The 14018-nt window shown below is 48.4% G+C and overlaps 1 protein-coding gene across 1 annotated transcript in view; it reads right to left on the bottom strand.

Moving 5' to 3' along the window:
• The window catches only part of agbl4 (AGBL carboxypeptidase 4), a 267276-nt gene that overhangs the window by 64692 nt on the left and 188566 nt on the right, over nt 1-14018 (bottom strand). The gene's annotated exons all lie outside the window — the stretch shown is intronic.

The raw sequence follows: 14018 nt of genomic DNA, 5'->3' as shown, positions 1-14018 counted from the left end.
TTTTATTCTTTTTGTGCGTGTTTGTCTCCCATCACTTGTGTAAAATATTCGCATGGTGATTAGTGGTTTACACATCTGCCTCACAGTTCAGGGGTTTGGGAATTAAATCCTTGTGTGAGTTTTCTGTTGTTACTCAAAGACATGTATATTATGTATTTATTTAGCTATTCACCAACAGTGAAATAATGAAAACAAAACAAAAACTATGTTGCTCATTTGCATATGGTCACATCACATCCTGTGGAAAATAACTTACTTTTACAATTTCAACTAGTACAAGACAATGGAGTGATCATTACAAATGTTGTATGCTGATATTTGACGCAATAGTACAATAGAGGTCAGCGGCAAGACCTAATCATGTGAGCATGCGAGAGCTCAGTTCAGCGAACATAAACATGGACGCTTGCTTTTTCTTTGACCTTTAGTGTCGCATTATCAGTCTCAACAAGGACTGTTACAGGTGAAAGAATATAGTCACCAATTTATATTCAAAGCAATAAGACACCAGCGTGTCCTAATGCAGTGTATTTCAGAGGCATGTCGCCCTGAGGTGACACTTGAATTTAACCGCTAGATAGCCACAGACTGAATCGCCGCGATACACATCTTCACCCAGTGTTGGGAAAGTTCACTTCCTATGTGAACTAGTTCAAAGTTAAGTTCACACATTTTCAAATAAACAAGTTCAGTTCTTAGTTCATAATTCAATTTTGGGAACAAAATTCACCCTTCCAAAAATGAACAAGCTCATTGGTTTGTTTTGTTTTGCTTTGACACAGTATGATGCTTCAAGCTATTAACCCCCCCCCCCCCCCCTTACCCCAAATTTCCCTTTTGTTGCCACCCAACTTAGTTCACACAAGGAGACAGCTGCCAGCATCACGCTAAAATCCCAAAACGCATGTCAAAAAGCTTGTTTCTTGAATGTTTGTGATTTACTAGAAAAAATTGTGTTTTATAATGAGGAAAGTCAAGCAAAAATTGAACTGTAGTCTTACAAATGCAAACACAAATTCAATCAAGGGTAAGAACCAGGCTGATGTAGGAAATTAGCTGTCACACATTTAAACTAAGTCCCCCTCTTATCGGTAGGCGACCGGAAAATGATGACCCGCCCTAAGGTAGATTAAAAGTTACGTTATTAGTGACATTCAAATGATGCCGAAAAACCTGCTTAACATTAAATTGACAGTTTTGCCAATACTTAATTGCAAATCCATTTTTAACAGTGATATTTAAGAATAACGTTTCTTTCATAATTGAAAAATAAAATACTTTTTTTTTACTTCCCAAGATAAGTATTGGAAAAATGGGTCTTTACTCATCTCCTAAAATATAAACAGGTTATTTGTTTTTATTTATATCTTTATATGAATAGAAAAGTCATTCTAGACTTTACTTCAAAATAATTTTTAAAGCGGTCTGCTTTTTAAAGAAAAAAAAAGTTCAGTGACTACGCTTGTAACTCAAACACTCATATCTCAAATCATCTTTCCTTATTGAAATGAATGAGAATATTTTACTAGCAAAAGTTAGAACAAATAGAGTGTGGCAAATATGAGCTCTGCACGTTTTCAATCATGGACGCAGCACTTCATCGACTACACTCCTGAAAGTGTTCACAAAGTGCCTGCGCATGTGGCAGAGGCAGTGGACAGATTGGCAAACGCAAAGCCCACCATATGCCGCCTATCTGAAGTGAATGTTGTTGGCTCCTTCTAAACGATGCGCCCCGCAAAAAAACTTTCTCATCAAAGTTTTGACAGCGACACTTTGATATCCATTTCCAACCTTTTCTATGGGGGAAACATTTTGAAATCCAAATTTTTGACCTTCAAAGTTCCACCGTCTCTTACTCTCAATCATTCTCTTCTTTCTTTCGTCAGTTTTTCAACATTATTACATGTCTGTTGAAATGTCATTGCCCGACCTCATGCGTTCCCAGGTTGAGCTCTTATTTGTTCCAAAAAGCCCATTCGATCGTCTCATCTAAGAGCACATGGGGCTTCGCAGTTGTAACTCCATTGAAGAGTAGCACAGTGGCTAACTGACACAAAAAGTCGCCCCCCCCCCCCCCCCCCCGCTTCGGCCGCTTTAATTGAAAATGAATTGATGCAGAAATCATATGAAGCCTTCGTGTCTTCTCTGGTATGTTATTCGCGAGTTTCAAAGTAACAGATCAGCCGCTCACACTGCTACTTGATCAGAAGTTCAAAGGCTATTACAGGAAAACGAGCAATAAACAAAGAGATTTGGGCAGAACAGAGGATCATTGTTTATCTAGACTTGTAGTTCCGCGCTGTTGTTCTCCAGGCTGCTGGATTTGGCCACACAAGGGTGCTGTGTCTTTGAAGCAGGCCAAGAGCTGGAAGGGCATTTGTTTTAAATGGTTCACATCATATATCTGCTGCCTCTGGACGTTTAATACAATTCCAAAGCAATTTATTCGATAGAAATACGTTCCAGGGTCCCTTTGGGTGTGGCAAAGTTAATGGATAACTTAAAACAACAAAACAAATGATCTGTTTGTTTGATGGATGGCTGAATTCCTTGTCGGCCTTTTTGTCTTACTGTCACGCGGAGCAAGCATCACATGGGCAACATTTGTGCTTCAAGATCTATGAAAGAAAATGTATTCAGTATGCATAGTTTAAAAGGGAATATCTAAAAATGGGTCAAAATACATTTATAGTTTGGGAGCTTTGGCATCATTTCATTCCTCCAAAGTAGTTCAACCACTCCCTTTTAATTAATGCAAATAACGGTGATTTTTCAAGTGCCACGCACATTTAAAAAAAAGCAACAAAATGGGACTCAGTGAAGCTTAGACCTCCGCCAAGGACAAACAATCCTCATTTAGCGTAGCATAGTACGCCTCTTGCATTTGTCTGGCTATTGTCATTGAGATTCACGCATCGTTCCCTGAGAAATTAAGGGCACAGCAAGGTTCGATACAGTTACTAAGAAAGTAATATTCCAGTTTTAGCAGAGCAAGAGTCAACTGTGGAAGAGCCCTAAAATGTAAAACGTTTTCTTTTGGATTTGGAAAACAGAATGAAAACACTGGAGTTAAAAAAAAAAGAAGAATTAAAAAGAAAAATCGAAGTAAAATATGACTTATGAACTAAGTTAGGAAGCATTTCACTCCAATGTCATTTGTCTCCCTCAATGTCGCGGCGCATTCAAAGTGGATTATAATTAAACTTACTGGCAATTCAAAGCACACAGCATCTGCTGTTCTAAATGTTTAGAGTTCATTTAGTTTGTTTGGAAGTCTTTCACTTGTGCTTTAAAAAGAGGAAAAAAAAAGCTTGAACTTGCGTATGACGCGGCACTCACGCTCATCAAGTATCAAGCGACGTACTCATTGCCGTGGGTACGTCTAAAAGACGATTTGAATGGCATTGACAGTCACAATTAAAACCAAATATTGTCTCTGGGAATTTGACAACGCTTGATCTTCAGTCGAGAGACTTCATGCTAATCAGCTGATGATCCAGCGAGTCTCATGATCACGAAAGTTAAGTGCGTAATATGAGCGCGGGACAACACTAACAACAATAACATTTTGGGACTGTAATCAATCGGGCCAGTTGAGCCATAAAACGACTGTGGGAGTCAGGATAGAAGCCAGACAGCATGTCCTGGCTATTAACTCCACACTGCCAGGCTCATCTATCTTAATTGGTCATCCATTAGCCTGCATTAAAGGGAGACACGGGATAATAGCAGTAATGATGCTGATGATGGAATTAGACTGCGGCAACACACGTCATCGTTGTCGCGTCGCTCTCGGAATCGCAAAGAGTTCCAACGGACCGACGCACGGACAGATGGACGTCGGGATGAAATAAACGTTTCCTGAACGCTAGCGCGCTGTTGTGTGCGTGAAAAGTCGATGAGAACAAATAGAGGTCGTGCAAATTTGGGGGAGAAAAAGTGGATTAAATGAATTTAACAGCACGCAGACAACCAATCTTGACGCGGCACCTGTGCCAATCTGCAGCTCGGCAGGATGCACAGATGCTGGTCCAGGTGTGTGTGTGTGTGTGTGTGTGTGTGTGTGTGTGTGTGTGTGTGTGTGAGATGACGATTGGCAGCGTCGCGCTACGACCCGAGCAGCTGAATGCAAACACAGCCAACCACGTGACATGATCGTGCCCCTTAAAATGAAGTGGGAAAAAAAGGACCCAGTAAACACCATCACTGGGTGTTTTCAAAGCAGAGTTCATCATATTGCTGTTTTTTTTTTGACTGATCTTTTAAGACTCACAGAGTATTGTGTTTAGTCAATATCAACTCCCAACCGACCAAAAGAGTAGACCCTCTTCAATCAGAAAAAAAGTTTGTTTCTATCTTTTTTTGTTCTTCAGTAGACAGCAGTAGAATACGGGTTCATTTGATCAAAAACACCACGTACTGACCAAAAAGCAGAGAAAACAAGCTTTTGGTGAAAAGAAATTTGTCAAGCGGAATGGTGACTTTTTTTTTCTTCTTTTGTGACACCTCAAGCTATAAAACAACAAAAAACAAGACTGTGAAAGGGCTATTGATTGCAAAATAGTAACATTGGTCAACAGCAAATTTTAATCTCTCAAACTTTAAGGTCAGTTCATTTGTCTATGTGTTTCGGACAGTTACCGATCGAGCAGGATGATGAACAGTGCTATTGTCGGGGGGGTGGGGTGATGGAGGCACCTAATACACTGTATGGTATTTATTTTATTTTCATTTTATTTATTACATTGGGCCGCAAACAACATGGCACACTTGTTTGAAATGATAATTATTGTTAAGTATTATTGGAAACCAACGATGTAGTCGACTTTAATGGCACGGCTTCCAAACGGTGGCCGCCAGCTGAACCTTGCCTATCACCCCCATGTCACGTCGCGTGCTCGCCAGCAGGTGGCGGGTTCTCCCGCCACCTGTTCGGCACACCTGCCCGTTATTTCGGGCTGATTACGTGCCTTTATTAGGCGACTCCGGCAGTCATCTCACTGCCGGAGAATTCCTTACCGTGCCATTGTTCGCTATTTGCTATTCTCGTCGTTCGACCATTTCTCGCTGCCCTATTGCCTTACGGCCCCAATTCTTCGCGTACTTCTTATTGTCATCTAATTGTTATCTCGGTAGTTCCTCGCCCTTTATCGTTTCGCGAGCGTTTTCGGTTATCTTCCATATTCTTTCCTGGTTCTTATTTGACCAGCGCTTTCTGTTACCGTTTTCCCTGTTCGGGCTCCTTTTGTTATTTATTAAAATCCCTTTGTTCACACAAGATCTTATCGTTGTCTGCTTCTCCGGGGATCCACCTCGTCTTTTTTTCTGTTGTGCACGAGGCGATTTCTCATCGCCTCGGGCTCAACGTGACAGAATTCTCCGGCCACCATGGATCCCGCAGACGCCGAAAAGATCTTGTCCGCTCTTGCTCGACAAGAGCGGCAAGTGAGTCAGCACCGCCAAGCCCTTACGGAACTCAACGGCGCGGTCTCCATGCTGGCTCATCGGTTCGATGATCTCGAACCTCGCCTTATTCGGGTGGAGGAACGAAGACCACCTTCCGGGCTTCGTCCTACCACCCCGGAGGCTCCCTCCTCGTACCCTCCTATGTCGAGGGAGCCCTCGCTTCCACACCCCCCTCGCTACGGGGGTGAACACGGGCAGTGTGGACACTTCCTACACAATTGCTCGCTAATATTTGACCAACAGCCGTCCGCCTACGCTACTGACGCCGCCAAGGTGGCCTATATCATGAGTCTCTTGACAGGTCCGGCGGCATCGTGGGCAATCGCGACCAGCGACGCAAAGCCGAATCTCCGCACCTCCTATCCGGATTTCGTGGCAGCCTTCCGTCGGGTGTTCCACCATCCCGTGCGGGGCAGAGAGGCGGAGGGGCGGCTGCTCGACCTGCAGCAGGGAAGGCGTTCGGTCGCTGACTACTCCATCGAGTTCCGGATCCTGGCCGCGCAGAGCGGTTACGACGATCGGGCCCTGTGTGGACTGTTTCGCCGTGGCCTGAACTCATTACTCAAGGACGAGCTGGCGACCCGCGACCACAGCACCGATTTGGAGGAGCTGATCGACCTCGCCCTCCTTATGGACAATCGCCTGAGGGAGCGAGGCCGGGAGCGTGGAGGTGATCGGTATCCGTCCCGCCGCACCACGTACCGTGAGGAACATCGTGGGTTCGGTGATCACTCCCGGGACGAGCCGATGCAGCTGGGCGGCAAGGACGGTGGTGCGGAGGAAGAAAGGCGCCGTCATCGCGACCGTGCTACAACTAGCGGCGACCAACCATCCCCCCGCGCCGCAACCAGCCATCCGGGATCGTCCTTCCACGCTCCTTCCGAGTACTGTGAGTTACGGTCCCGCGCGTCGCCCCCCGAGTCTAGGCGAGTCGATAAGCGACCAGGACATCCTAATAGACTCGAGCTCGAGGCGGAGGTATTCGGCGAGTCCCGGTCAAGACGGGTTCGGGCCCTGGTGGATTCGGGAGCCGATGATTGCTTAATGGACACTAATCTCGCGTCCGAACTGGGGTGCTTTTTAGAGGAGTTGGTTGTGGCGAAGCGGGTGCGTGATCTGGATGGGCGCCTCCTGGCGGTGGTAACGCATCGAACGGAGCCGTTAAAGCTTTCATTATCCGGGAATCATATTGAGCATCGTCGTTTTTATGTTATGCGGTCCCGGAACGCCCCGATCATCCTCGGTTTACCCTGGCTCCAGACGCATAACCCGGTGATCTCATGGGCGCGCCCCGCGATCGATAGCTGGAGCCCTTATTGTTACCAGCACTGCCTGCGGTCAGCCGTCGGGAGGCACGAACGCGTCACGCCCCCCGAGGAGATCTGCCTTGACGGAGTGCCGGAGTGCTATCGGGACCTTGGGGAGGTCTTTAGCGAGGATCGCGCGCGCTCCTTGCCCCCACACCGCCCCTACGATTGCGCGATAGACCTGCAGGCGGGCGCTCCGTTGCCAACCTCGCGTCTGTATCAGGTATCCCATCCCGAGCGTGAGGCGTTAACGGAGTATATTAACAGCTCGCTCGCTGCAGGTCTCATCAGACCATCACGCTCACCGTTAGGGGCGGGTTTCTTCTTCGTAGGGAAGAAGGATAAGTCCCTACGACCCTGCGTAGACTATCGTGGACTAAATGAAATTACAATTAAAAATAGATACCCGCTACCCTTGTTGGACTCCGCCTTCGCCCCATTGCAATCAGCCACCATCTTCTCAAAATTAGACTTACGCAGCGCGTACCACTTGGTTCGCATCCGAGAGGGCGACGAGTGGAAAACCGCGTTTAAGACCCCCCTGGGCCATTTCGAATATCTCGTCATGCCTTTTGGCCTCACAAACGCACCTGCCGTCTTCCAGAACCTCATTAATGACGTGCTCCGGGACATGATCAACATCTTCTGTTTTGTTTATCTTGACGACATCTTAATTTTTTCTCGTTCTCTGCATGAGCACCAGCAACATGTTCGGCTGGTGCTACAACGTTTGCTCGAGAACCGGCTCTTCGTCAAGGCAGAAAAGTGCGAGTTCCATGTTCCCGTCATCTCCTTCCTGGGGTTCATTATAGAACAGGGCAAGCTACGGGCGGACCCCATTAAGACGCGTGCGGTCACTGAATGGCCGGTCCCGTCCAACCGTAAGGAGCTGCAGCGCTTCTTGGGGTTCGCCAACTTCTATAGGCGTTTCATCCGTGGTTACAGCCAGATGGCGCTTCCCCTAACCCGCCTTACCTCGGTCAAAATCCCTTTTAGGTGGGACCCTGCCGCGGATGCGGCGTTCGCGCGTCTTAAGGCGGCGTTCACTAGTCCCCCGGTGTTGCAACATCCTGACCCTGACCGCCCTTTCGTCGTAGAGGTGGACGCCTCGGATTCAGGGGTGGGTGCGGTGCTGTCCCAACGCTCCCCAGTCGACCAGAAGCTGCACCCCTGCGCCTTCTTCTCCCGTCGACTCAGTGCCGCCGAGTCGAACTACGACGTGGGCAACCGGGAACTGTTGGCTGTGGTCACCGCATTGCAGGAGTGGCGGCACTGGCTCGAGGGGGCTAAGGAACCGTTTACCGTATACACGGACCATAAGAACCTCGCCTACCTCCGCTCCGCGAAGAGACTTAACGCCCGTCAGGCCCGGTGGGCCCTCTTCCTCACCAGGTTCGACTACGTTCTCACCTACTCCACCGGTTCCAAGAACACTAAGCCTGACGCCCTTTCCCGGCTCCACGAACCTGCGGGGAGGGACCGTTCCCCGGAGACCATCCTCCCGACCCAGTGCATAGTGGGGGCCGTCCAGTGGGAGATTGAGCAGCGGATCCTGTCCGCCCTGGTGGGGGTGCAGGTGCCGGCGGGGTGCCCAGCAGGGAAGCTGTTCGTGCCTCCTGCCCTCCGTTCGGAGGTCCTGCAGTGGGGACACGCATCCAAGGTGGCGTGTCATCCCGGGGTGAACCGGACTGTGCAGCTCGTCGCCCAGCGTTTCTGGTGGCCGGAGCTCCGCCGCGACACGACGGAGTTCGTCAAGGCCTGCACCTCCTGCGCCTGCGGCAAGTCGTCGCATCAGCCCCCGGCGGGACTGCTCCAACCGCTGCCCATTCCTCCTCGCCCGTGGTCTCACATCGCGGTGGACTTCGTCACGGGTCTACCGCCTTCCCGGGGCCGGACGGTCGTGCTCACGATCGTGGACCGCTTCTCCAAGGCCGCTCACTTTGTGCCCTTGTCCAGGTTGCCGTCGGCGCTGGAGACCGCCAACCTCCTCATCCAGCACGTCTTCCGTCTCCACGGCATTCCGGCGGACATCGTATCGGATCGGGGGCCCCAGTTTGTGTCCCGCGTCTGGAAGCGGTTCTGCCGGTCCCTCGGAGCTACGGCCAGCCTGACCTCGGGATACCACCCTCAGTCCAATGGGCAGGCTGAGCGCGCCAACCAGGATCTGGGGGCGGCCCTCCGCTGTGTCTGTCTCCACCGTCCGGCATCCTGGGCCGACCACCTGCCCTGGGTGGAATACGCCCACAACACTCTCGTCTCCTCCGCTACAGGCAGGTCGCCGTTCATGACGGCCTACGGCTACCAGCCACCGCTGTTCCCGTCCCAGGAGGGGCTGGTGGAGGTCCCTTCCGTGCAGCGCCACCTTAAGCGGGCCCATCACGTGTGGAGGGAGGCCCGGGCTGCGTTGTCCCGCACGGCGTCCCGGAACCAGCGGATCGCTGATCGTCGTCGGCGCCCGGCGCCCTCATATGCGGTGGGAGAGAAGGTGTGGCTGGCTACGAGGGATCTTCGCCTGGCCGGCTCGTCTGCCAAACTGGGGCCCCGATTCGCTGGCCCGTTCGAGGTCGAGGCCGTCATCAGCCCCGTCGCGGTCAGGCTCCGGCTGCCGGCCTCCATGAAGGTCCACCCCGTGTTCCACGTCTCCCTGCTCAAGCCTGTGTCTTCCAGCGCCTTGGCGCCCCCTCCCGCTCCGCCGCCGCCCCCGCGGGTGGTCGACGGGGACCCGGTGTACACGGTTCGTGCCATCCTGGACTCTCGGCGCAGGGGCAAGGGCTTCCAGTACCTGGTCGACTGGGAGGGCTACGGGCCGGAGGAGCGGCAATGGGTGCCTCGCTCCTGGATCCTTGACCCGTCCCTTCTGCGCGACTTCCACGCTGCTCATCCGTCCAAACCGGGTAGTCCGCCGGGAGGCGTCCGTTGAGGGGGGGGTACTGTCACGTCGCGTGCTCGCCAGCAGGTGGCGGGTTCTCCCGCCACCTGTTCGGCACACCTGCCCGTTATTTCGGGCTGATTACGTGCCTTTATTAGGCGACTCCGGCAGTCATCTCACTGCCGGAGAATTCCTTACCGTGCCATTGTTCGCTATTTGCTATTCTCGTCGTTCGACCATTTCTCGCTGCCCTATTGCCTTACGGCCCCAATTCTTCGCGTACTTCTTATTGTCATCTAATTGTTATCTCGGTAGTTCCTCGCCCTTTATCGTTTCGCGAGCGTTTTCGGTTATCTTCCATATTCTTTCCTGGTTCTTATTTGACCAGCGCTTTCTGTTACCGTTTTCCCTGTTCGGGCTCCTTTTGTTATTTATTAAAATCCCTTTGTTCACACAAGATCTTATCGTTGTCTGCTTCTCCGGGGATCCACCTCGTCTTTTTTTCTGTTGTGCACGAGGCGATTTCTCATCGCCTCGGGCTCAACGTGACACCCCAAATGTTCATTTTGGTTGTTAAAGCAACCGTTATACGACGCAGCATTTTTGATTGCCCGTTTCATCTGCGACGTTGCAAAGCTGTTCACTGGCAATTCAATTTTATTTATGTATTTCTTTTTTTTTTTTTTGCAGCAGCAGTAAAAACGGTTGCCGAAAGTCACCCGCTCATCAAAACAAGCTGCCGCACTCTATTCGCGTGCGAAGGTTGAGTCCGTTTCAGCCAAGTTGCTTGAAGTGTGGCGGGCCTTACGAGATAAAAAAAAAAAAAAAGACATTGATAAGCATTATTACAGGACTCGACACTTTAAATGCTTGGTGGGCTGGATTAGAAAACAAAGTTTGTTGAAATGTGGCCAAAGCCTCATATTTTGCCCATCCTTTCTTGATACAGTATCGATTGTCATCGTTTTGTGATATGAGCCACTGATACCCACCCCAACCGCACAGCACGTAGATGGGTTTGTTCCTCATGTAACTTTCTACAAGGACGCTTTAATTTAAAAAAAAATATCGGCCAAACTGACATTCTGAAGAATCTTTTTCTAAGGCACCATCATTCCATGATCAATAACCATTGTTTACACGCTGTGCGAACGCCATTTTCCTCCTCTTGCTGGAGGCATTCCTCTTCTTATTATGCTTCATAATTAGATCCACAGAAATTTCTAATCAAGCGTGACGGTAGCATTCACCAATTTAAAAGGTGATAGCCCATGAAATGAACAGCCTAGCGTCAAAGAATCAGCGAGCTATGCTGAAGGGGGCCCGAAAAGAGACGGCAACGGAGCCAACGAGGGGGCAGACAATGACACACGCGTGCCTCGCTGTAAATAAATGCCTCATTAACTATTTAGAAGGGTATCAACAACGGCCGTGGCATGCTGCGTAGAGGCAGTGATCTGTCCAGGAGACATTGATCTTCTTCATAAGGAAGATAAAGACCAAACAAAGAAATGCTCATCATATTTCAGCGTCAGTCAATTCGGTTCATTAAGGCCGCTCGAGCTCCTGCTGCGGCCCTGTTTCGATCTCACCGCTGTCGGTACAGTGTTTTTTTTTTTGTTTTTCCCCTCTAAAGTAGATATTGGACTTGCAAAATTGCTATTTATATAGTGAGTAGTGGTTCATGTAATAAATGAGCAAACATACAGTGGAACATCCCACGTTGAAGAGCTCAAAGGTTATGGAATTTGTCATTTTTCAGAAAAAAAACTTGTCAGACCCATCAGGTCTGACATAAGTTTGAAATAAGGCAGGATGTCCACTTACAAAAGATGCACAGCAAGTACACGTAGTGACCTCACATGCTTTCTAAGCGGAAGAAAAAAAAATCAACGTCTCTACTGTATACGTGTTTTCACTTGTGAACACAAAGTTGGGTTGAACTGTTTGACGAATTTTATATTTTACAGTCGTTTATTCCTTTTTACACTTGTTTGACAGATAAGAGTGTATGAAATGACAAACCCCACTTCCGCTGTTGCAACACATGCAGAATGAGGCTTGGCATTGTCTTCCTGAAATAAGCATTGATATCCTTGAAAAAAAAATTGCTTGGATGGCAACATATGCTGTCCCCAAACCTTTATGTACCTTTCCGCATAATTGGTGCTTGCACAAATGTGCAAGTTCCCGATGGCCTGGAAACAAAGACACCCCTATACCATCACAGATTTTGATTTTGAACTTTAACCGAGAACAATATGGTGGTCTTTTTCCTTTGGTATGGCCTGGAGGAAACAATGTCCATAATCGATTTGAAATGTGGACTCGTCAGACCACAGCACACTTTTCCACTTTGCATCAGTCCATCTCAGTGGAGCTTCGGCTCGGTGAAATTTCCGGCATTTCAGATATTAAGAATATCAGGCTATCGCTTTGCATAGTATGGTCATAACTTGTGTTTAGAGAAGTAGCCCCGATCCGTGTTCCTGAGAGATCACAGATCATGGACAGTCAATGTTGGTTTTCTGCCCTATCACGATGTGCAGATATTTTTCCCGATTCCCTGAATCTTTTGATGCTATTATAGACCATAGGTGATGAAATCCCCAAATTCCTTGCAATTGTACATTGAGAACAACTGAGCCTTTCGTAGATACACAATGTCACAATTTCATCAGAATTGAGATTTCTAGTGTTTTTTCCTTCATTAAAAAAGGGTCTTTTGCTATTAACTTTAACACACACACACAACTGACTGTGTGTGTGTGTGTGTAATACACACACACACACACGCACATACGCACATGCACGCACGCGCGCGCACGCACACATACACACACACACACACACACACACACACAGACACACAGACACACAGACACACAGACACACAGACACACACACGCGCACACACACACACACACACACACACACACACACACACACACACACACACACACACACACACACACACACACACACACACACACACACACACACACACACACACACACACACACACAGTGTTCTCTGGGCTTTCCAGACAAGGTTGCTTATTCCTCTAATACCTTCTGCTCTAATCTCCATTTATTTGTCAGGCAGGTGAGCTCCAGCATATGATGGCTGGTGGGCAAGGTTTAGTCGGTGAGAATACAGCTCATCCTAATGGCATCCTACCCCCCCCCCCCACACACACACACACATACAGACACATCTGCGTCTTTGCCTCTTTTCTCCTTTCCTCTAGGGCTGCTGTCAGAGAGAGAACTTTTATTGCCGCTCTAACTGACAGCAGGGAGCTGCTGGGATTGGCTGAGCAACCAGCAGCAACCAGCGTCATGTGGCCTGGCTCACAGGTGCACAGCATCTGACAGATAATGGCAGCTAAAACCCGGGCCAACCCAACGCTCGCTTCTTGTTTGGCGGATGGGAGGGGCGGGGGTCCATGCGACGGTGTCAAGTGCAATGGTCAGGTGTAAAGAGGGTATGTTGAGGGACGGTGCAGTGAAAAACAGCGCTGTTGACTCAACGTGTGACCACCCAGACACTTAAATTCCTCCATCTGCCCCATGAAAGGTGGTCAAGGCCACTCAGATTCTACTGTGTGATACTTGCTGTTTCTGGCTCTACACTTCAAAGTGTTCAAGCAGGTATTCTGCCTGTAAAATAAGCATATCACAACTTTGCAATTATTTTATGACTATTCCACGAATATTTAACGGCAACTGTTGTACATACAAAGGAACACAAGCTATCACACAAGCCAATCTTCCATTTTTAATTTATTTTTTTTGGTATTGATACATACAGTGCCCTCCATAATTATTGGCATCCCCGGTTAAGATGTGTCAAAGCCTTCAAATACATTCAATTGTTATTGGAGAAGCATACTCTCAAATTGAAAATTGAACAAAAATGGTTCACCAGAAACAGAATCAAGTTCTTACTTTGGTCATCGTTCCCCAGACCTCCACCCATTTGGAAACCTATACAGTGAGCTAAAGAGAAGAGTGCGGAGGACCCAGCGTGGACAGGACCCAGGTTGCTGGTTGATTTCGAGAGATTGCGGAAAATGAATAAACGAAATTCCCTTTTTCTCTATTCTACCATCTCGTAAAACACTATACGAGAAGATGTTTTGTTGGCAAAAGGGGCTTGTACAAAATGTTAACATCAGGGGTGCTATACTTGTGGCACACATGATTTGATGTCAAGACCTGTTTCTTAATGTGGGATTTTTTTTCCTCCTCAGCTGCGACATACACAATTAATTTGAAATCTATCTTCCAGTAAATTTGCAAAACATCTCAAGCATCACTTAGCTTGTGTTCAAAGTGATAAAGGGTAATGGAAGCAAAGTGCAGCTCAAT

Source organism: Hippocampus zosterae, chromosome 8 (genome assembly GCF_025434085.1).
Source record: "Hippocampus zosterae strain Florida chromosome 8, ASM2543408v3, whole genome shotgun sequence".
Classification (NCBI taxonomy): domain Eukaryota; kingdom Metazoa; phylum Chordata; class Actinopteri; order Syngnathiformes; family Syngnathidae; genus Hippocampus; species Hippocampus zosterae.
The sequence above is the reverse complement of the archived record's forward strand: the minus strand, read 5'-3'. Positions and strand labels throughout refer to the sequence as shown.